This window comes from Rhinopithecus bieti, unplaced genomic scaffold, assembly GCF_001698545.2.
Source record: "Rhinopithecus bieti isolate Rb0 unplaced genomic scaffold, ASM169854v2 scaffold_35860, whole genome shotgun sequence".
NCBI lineage: Eukaryota > Metazoa > Chordata > Mammalia > Primates > Cercopithecidae > Rhinopithecus > Rhinopithecus bieti.
Genome location: NW_016815008.1, coordinates 272,617 through 280,582, shown reverse-complemented (window position 1 = coordinate 280,582; position 7,966 = coordinate 272,617).

Below are 7,966 nucleotides of genomic sequence, written 5' to 3'. Positions count from 1 at the left end.
ATCATAATAAATAAGACATGTTCCAGACAATGTCCTACATAGTATCTGTGTGTTCACTTTTAAGGGGTGGTTGGATTTACAAAATGCTGGAGATATGTGTTGTTAATCTATTCTTATCTTTGATTTCTAATTTTTACATTAAAATATATGAGACCAGAATTAAATACTTCAACCTGAGCTAAAGACATGTACTCATGAAGACACGAAGAGATGCTTAAAGTTCCAAAATTAACAAGCTTAAAAAAAAAATGCAAAGAATTTATTATGGACAACCCACTCCCAGAGGCAAAAACCACGTGCCTCCTTTGATTTAGCCTTTTCAACAGTTGGTCCTATCACTTTAAATACATGTATGTGTGTATGTTTCTATGTCTGGAGGCATCAATTTTAGACAATATCATTGTTTAAATGTCATATAACTATAACTAAATATATATGCATTGAGTAATCACTTTTAAATAATAAAATTGACTCTACTGCAAAACTGAGGAATTTCTCACACTCCACTCCTAATCTACCATTATATACGTATGTATGTGTATGTGTGTATATATGTACACACACATACATATACATTTTTAAGTCCTTATTTTGGTTATTTTTACAACTTAAATTACATCTTTTTTTTTTCTTTTTGGAAACGGAGTCTTGCTCTGTCGCCCAGGGTGGAGTGCAGTGGCACGATCTCGATTCACTGCAACCTCTACCTCCCGGGTTCAAGCAATTCTCCTGCCTCAGCCTCCCAAGTAGCTGAGACTACAGGCACACGTCACCACGCCCAGCTAATTTTTTGTATTTTAGTAGAGATGGAGTTTCACCGTGTTGCCTAGGCTCATCTCGAACCCCTGAATTCAGGCAATCCGCTTGTCTTGGCCTCCCAAAGTGCTAGGATTACAGGCGTGAGCCACCGCACCCAGCTTAAATTATACTCTTACAGCTCTATTTTTGTTCCATTAGCTTCAATCAGTAATTTGTGGGCTCTTCTATGAAATATGAGAATGTTCTTCCTCTACACTTCCCTCTTCCTTTTTCTCTTCTCCTATCATACCTCCTTTACACATCTACTTTATATCACCAAGATTTCAAAAATTTGCAAACTATTGTATATCCAAACATATATCACCCATTGTTAATTCATCAATTGTCTCTAATTGTGGTAAACTAATACAAGATTATTTAAATTTTGTTCACTCTAAACTCAGACTTGATTGAAATCTGATAGTAACTATGAATATATTATATTGAAATACAATAATTAAAACAAAATTGGAAAGGAGTTCAAACACTAGTAAAACCTCTTTCCAATTTGCTATGCTTCTTCCTGTTATTGTTCAGTGCAGCATGGTATAGGTATACATTGTTAGTGTTAGCATAAAGGATGTTCTGCAGGCTTTGTTCTTGTTGTTTGCCTAACATTCTGCACTATAAAACTTCTATTTGGAGATATCCCTATTAGAGACACTTAAGCTTTTCTTAGGAAGAAAAATATGAATAAAAGAGGAGAATAGATGCCTCTCCTACTCATTCTTTAAAATCAAGGTAATTTATGATTTGGGATATATGACATAGGGTTGTCAAAGTGGCTGACTATAGCCTTTTTAAAGTAACAAAGAAGGCGCTTGGAAGAAAATAGTGCTTAGACCAGGATGTATCCCCATACCCAGGGCATGGGGATATTTAGTTTAGCAATAAGTAGTACTGAGATTCTGACAGTTAAACGGCCCATGATTCATATAATATTCTTTTGAGAGATCCCAAGAGCCAGGGCTACAGGGAACTTAGTTTTCCTAGCCAGAAAGAGCATGATTAATAAATGCTCAAGAGATGAAAAGGTTTCGGTATACAACAGGTAATGCAATTTTGTCATGTCTCAAAAAAAATCAGAGTGGATTCCCAACCTGTGATACTACTACAAATAAGAAGCACAAGGCCTTAAAGGGTAGCTCTATTAACATTTTCTTTGATGTAGCTGAAGCAATGTTTATCTCTCATTTCCATTTTTATACATGCACATACAAACAAACTCTTCACTGGAAAGTAGGGCTTTAACCTTGCTAAAATAATTGCTCAAAATCAAGGAGAGCAATTAACTTTACTTTCTGCATGTATCTGCCAATCTATGTGAATCAGAAAAACTACCTTATCAATGTAAAATAAGTCAAATGATTTAAGATATGGTATATCTAGCTTGGCTTTTCTCACTTGTTATATACACCATAGCATGTGGTGCAAACATAATCTCACATTTATCCTGGTATAGAATAGTTGGACATTTCAAAAATCAAGGGAAATAACCCAAATAAGCAAAGAAACAAAAACAACAATGACTCTATCTATTTATCTATCTATCTATCCATTTATCTATCTATCTATCTATCTATCTATCTATCTATCTATCTATCTATCTATCTATCTATCTATCTATCTATCTATCTATCTATCCTATATATAGAGAGAAAGAGAATGGACCACCACAGACCACAAAACAAAATCTTCAAGCCATGTTAATAAAATAAGAAAGGACATAAAAATTGTGCTTATCTCTACAAATCTCAATAGGGGTTGGATTTACTTCATTGAAAGCAAACAGTTGTTGAGAAACCACAACCAGTAAGCTTTTAATTCAAAATGAAAGGACAGATTATGAACAAGCCAAAGGAAATTAAACAAGTTATTTGACTGCAGAATCCATGGCAGGTAGAAATGAAGGAGGACAGAAAAGAAAGTTACGTTTTGGTGTTACCATTCCTTTGAATAGTGGCATTGCTCATTGTGCTTTTCAATCTGAACACTTAAAAATCAGAGAAACTGGATGTCTGTGAATTGGGTGGAGAACCAAACAGAAGAGAAAATTAGCTCTGCAGCTGATGATCAATGTGAGCTAAAAAGAAATGAATAAAATACAAACCAAAAACCTGTCACTTGTAAGACACAAGTGTCACTACAGACTTATCATCTGGGTGATTCATCTGCTGATGTACAAAATAAAATGTGATGACTGGGCATAGTGTCTCACACCTATCATCTCAGTGCTTTGAGAGGCCAAGACAGAAGGATTGCTGTAGCCAGGAGTTTGAGACAAGCATGGACAACATAGCAAAGCCCTTTCTCTACAAAAAAAAAAAAAAAAAAAAAAATGTTAAAAAAAAATTAGCCAGGCACGATGGTACACACCTGTAGTCCAGGCTACTCAGTAGGCTCAGGTTGGAGAATTTCTTGAACCCAGGAATACGAAGCTGCATTGAGCTATATGATTGCACCACTGCACACCAACCTGGGCAAAAGAGTGAGACACTGTCTCTACAAAATAAATACATAAACAAACAAATAAAACAAAATAAAATGTGGAAATATGATGGAAAAAGTGAACACCAAGGCAGAGAACATCGTAAAGTTAATAAGAAAGTGTTTTAAGACTGAATGACCAAATGGACAGTTAGCCCAAGTCATGCCCTTGACCATCATTATACAAGTCTGAAAAAGAGGTGGTCCAAACAAAATCTCTTTCTCATTAATTATAAACAGAAAATATCTGAAAGGAAATAAAAACATAGATACTACTTCCCCACCAACCCCCCACAAAGTGAATATAACAGCAAAAGAGGCAAGCAAATGTCTTCTAGTAAAAGACTTACTGAAGTAACAATACATTTAAATACATTGAGAACAAACTCAAAAGATGAAAAAAGACATAAGTAAACAGCTGTAGAATTTGAAGACACAATAAAAAGAAAATGTTAAACAGGTAAGAATATATAACAGGGACACTAGGATCAAAAAGTGAATATTTGTCTCATCTTAAGCAACCAGAAAACTAGACAAAATTTATAAAATAAGAGTTTCCATTTACTGGATGCAACCCATGTAATAATGTGATCTCTAAGAGAAAGAAAGTAAAGAAAGACCTATAATCACTCCAACTTTCTGCCCAAGCAAATTCCTTACTACAGAGCATGTTGGGTTCACTGAGTTGAGTAGGTAGATACCAGATTTCAGGGAAGCTGAGGTAGCTGGAAGTTGCAGAGTTAAGTTTTAGACTGGAGGGAGTTCGATTTAAAAACAAAACGAAAGAGCCCCAGGGATTTGCATGGAGTTCCATGGGCTCCTTGATGTACCATAAGATAGACATATGTGGGTTCAACTCTATGAGGTCATGGAAAGGGGAACCAGTGAGACCAGTGAGTTTTAAGAGGAATAGTCCTCAGGGTATATACAGAACTAGAATTTGCTTAAATTTCTACCAGCCAGATAGAAAGATTTTGTTGATCACTCAGGGCACACTTTATTAAAGCATCTAAACTATCCCTAAGGTAATGGCTACTCTAGATTCACTCTGAACAAAACTTAAAAGCAAAGTCAACAAATTATAAAGAGCAACTAATTTTACTGTCAACCATGTAAAAGACCAACACTCTTTAAAAGAGGACAAAAGCTAAGACTAAAACAGTATAAATTTTGCAATGTCCAGCAGCCAATTAAAACCAATGTGCATGTCAAGAACATGAAAATGTGACTGATACACATGAGAAAAGTTACTTAATAGAAACAGACTCAGAAATGACATAAATGACGAAATTAATGTAGACAGATGTTAGCACAGATATTATAATAACTGTGTTCAAGTATGAAAATAAAAACATGGATATAATGAGGATTGTGGGACAAAATTATCCTGGATTCAGGGTGGGTACTAAGCCCAGTGACTAGTGCCCTTATAAAAAAAAGGAGAAGTAAGTTTGAGATACAGAGAAACAGGGGAGAAGGCCATGTGAAGATGCGTGCAGATATTGGAGTTATGTAGCTTCAAGTCAAGGAATACCAAGAACTGCTAATAGACATTGAAAGAGGATGGACGAGGAAGAAGGGAAGAAACGAAAAGAGGAGGAATAGGAGGTGAGGGCAGCAGAGGAAGGAAGAGATGGCAAGTGGAACTTCAATGATAGTAATATTCCCATCTTTCATAGTGGGAAGAGCAGAAGACAATGTTTATGTTAACAAAAAGAGAAAATGTGTTGTGTTTTAAGTTTATTAGAGAAGTTAACAGAATACATTAATAAAAGAGACACAAAACAAAATCAGGTAAAACACCCTTGGAGTGTAACAAAAGGAGTGAAACATAAAACATAAGAAATAAAATATTTTTATTAATTAATGAAACCTATATTATGTTCTATTTTAAAAGGAATGTATGTATAGTAAAGCAAAAATAAATAAATAAAGCCATCTATAAGTGAAAAAATGTTGACTCCTTTACAGCAACATGCTATAGTTTAGATGTCTGTCCTCCCAAACTTCATATTGAAATTTGGTCCTCAATATTGCAGGTGGGGCTTAATGAAAGGTGTTTGGGTCTTAGAGACAGATCCTTCATGAATGGCTTGGTGCCTCATCCTCATGGTAATGAGTGAGTTCTCACTCTATTAGTTCCTATAAAAGCTGGTTGTTAAAAAGAGACTGGCACCTCTTCCCACTCCTAATCTTGCTTCCCTCTCTTGCCGGGTGATCTTTGCATACCCTAGCTCTTGTTCACCTGCTGCTACGAGTGGAAGCAGCCTGAGGTTTTCACCAGATGCCCAGTCTTTCAGACAGCAGAACTGAGAGGCAAATAAACACTTTTTCTTTATAAATTATCCCATCTCAAGTATTTTTATAGGAATGCAAAATGGACTAACACACAGTACCTGCAATGTCCTCAGAGAAATAAAGTGAATTCTAATAACTATATAATCAGACAAGTTGTTATCCCAGGATGTAAAATTCTAGTTCTGTGTCTTTGAGCAATTTACCTAACCTTGCTTGATCTCAGTGCTCTCATCTGAACATCTGAAATAACATTATCCATTTCATACGAAATTAAACTATATATTTGTAATATCCTCAAAATAATGGCTTGCACGTCTTAAGCATTGATGAAATGTTAATCAGTTTGAAACCTAAGTCAGACTGTTTCAAATGTGTATAAACTAAAGGAGTCTGAAACCTAAAACCCATCCTCTTTGAAAGAGCTATTTCTTTCTCTTTTTTTTTTTCTTAGACAGAGTCTTGCTCTGTCACCAGGCTGGAGTGCAGTGGTGTGATCTCGGCTCACTGCAACCTCCGCCTCCCAGGTTCCAGCAATTCTCCTGCCTCAGCCTCCCAAGTAGCTGAGTTACCACACCGGCAAACTTTTGTATTTTTAGTAGAGAGGGGGTTTCACCATGTTGGCTAGGCTGATCTCGAACTCCTGGCCTCAAGTGATCCGCCCACCTCGGCCTTCCAAACTGCTGGGGTTACAGGTGTGAGTCACCGTGCCCAGCCTGAAAGAGCTATTTCTCGATGAACTCTAACCACACAAAATATATGTAGAAGGATGGCCAACTTGTGGTAAAGGGACTGGCTATAAGTAAACAATTCTGCAAAATGTGATTACAAGAAATAATATGAATGTTATAAATGATAGTGCAGAAATAATCAGACTCTTGATGTCAGAAGCAGAGAGGTACATTCTGTAAATATGGATGATTTTTCAATTAGAGCAGAGACCCAAAGGTATCTTTACAGCTGCTAAATCAAATATTTATGGTAAATGTACTTAAGATTTTAAAGTTAATCACCAAAAGTGCTAAAAGAGCCACAAATCTTTGAAATTACCAGAAGGAAAACACTCAATCATTTATTTTAAAGACAAGAAAATACAGGTTGCAGAGTTAAAGGTTAAAAAAAAAAAAATAGAGCAAAAGGAAATTTAAAAGAAAAAATCCTAGTATAAAATTAATAAAAGTGCTAAATCAAAGATACCTGTAAAACCACTAGTGATAAATGGTTAAAATTTTAATCCTTAATTGATTAAAAATGCAAAAGTGAAGATGCTATATATGAGAAAAACTTTTAAAATAAAGTGAATGCAAATATATAAAGCATAAAATAGTGGCAAAGAAATATTAAGGAATTAATTTTTTTAAGGTAGGGTCATGATATAATTATCAGGAAAAAAACGAACTTGTGGCAGAGAGCAATAAAAGAAAAAAAACTTTAGTGATAAAATTTACACACCACATTAAACAACTAAATGACATGAATATTTATGCGTTGAATAAACACAGCATCAAAATTTATGAAGTACATGAAACAAAGTAAATAAAACCTACAAATGAATACATACAAATTAATATGATTAACAAACTTGTTCTCACAGATGCTTACACTCAAGCTCTCCAAGTAAAATACTGATCCAATATTAAAAGTCTCTAACTATTCTCCAAAGTTGAAATCATTTAAATCACAGAATGTCATCACAACATAATAAAATTCGAATTTAATAACTAAAGTAGAAGGAAAACAAGTATACGCTATGATATCATATTCTCTGGATTGAAATCCATGTGATTAGGGATCATAATGATGGATAATAAAGTGTTGAAACCACAGATTTCTCATATTAAAAACGAGAATCATTATAGCATATACAACATATGGTGGTTTAGAGGTTTATTAGTCAGGGTTCTAAAATCTCTATTAGTCTGTTTAGGACCATCAAAATAACATACCACAAGCTTGGTGGCTAAAAAAAAAAAAAAAGAAATTTATTTTCTTATAGGTTTTAAGGCTGAAAGTTCAGTATCAGGGTACCAGTATGAATGGTTTCTGGTGAGATCTCACTTTCTGGCTAGCAGACAGGCACATTCCTTCTGTATCCTCATACTGTCTTTCCTCTGTGTGCAAGAATCCCTGGTACCTCTTCCTCTTCTTATATGGACACCAGTCACACTGGATCTGGGTCCCACCATTCTGACCCCGTTAAATATCTCCTTAAGGCCCTATCTCCAAATACAGTCATACTGGGGGTTAGAGATTCTACATATGAATTGGGGGAGACTCAATGAAATCTACAACAAGTGCGTGACATGAAACCATTTTAGTTCTTAACATGGTGACAGAAAATTAGTAAGCATTCAATACCTACCTATCATTAACCACTGATCCTAAT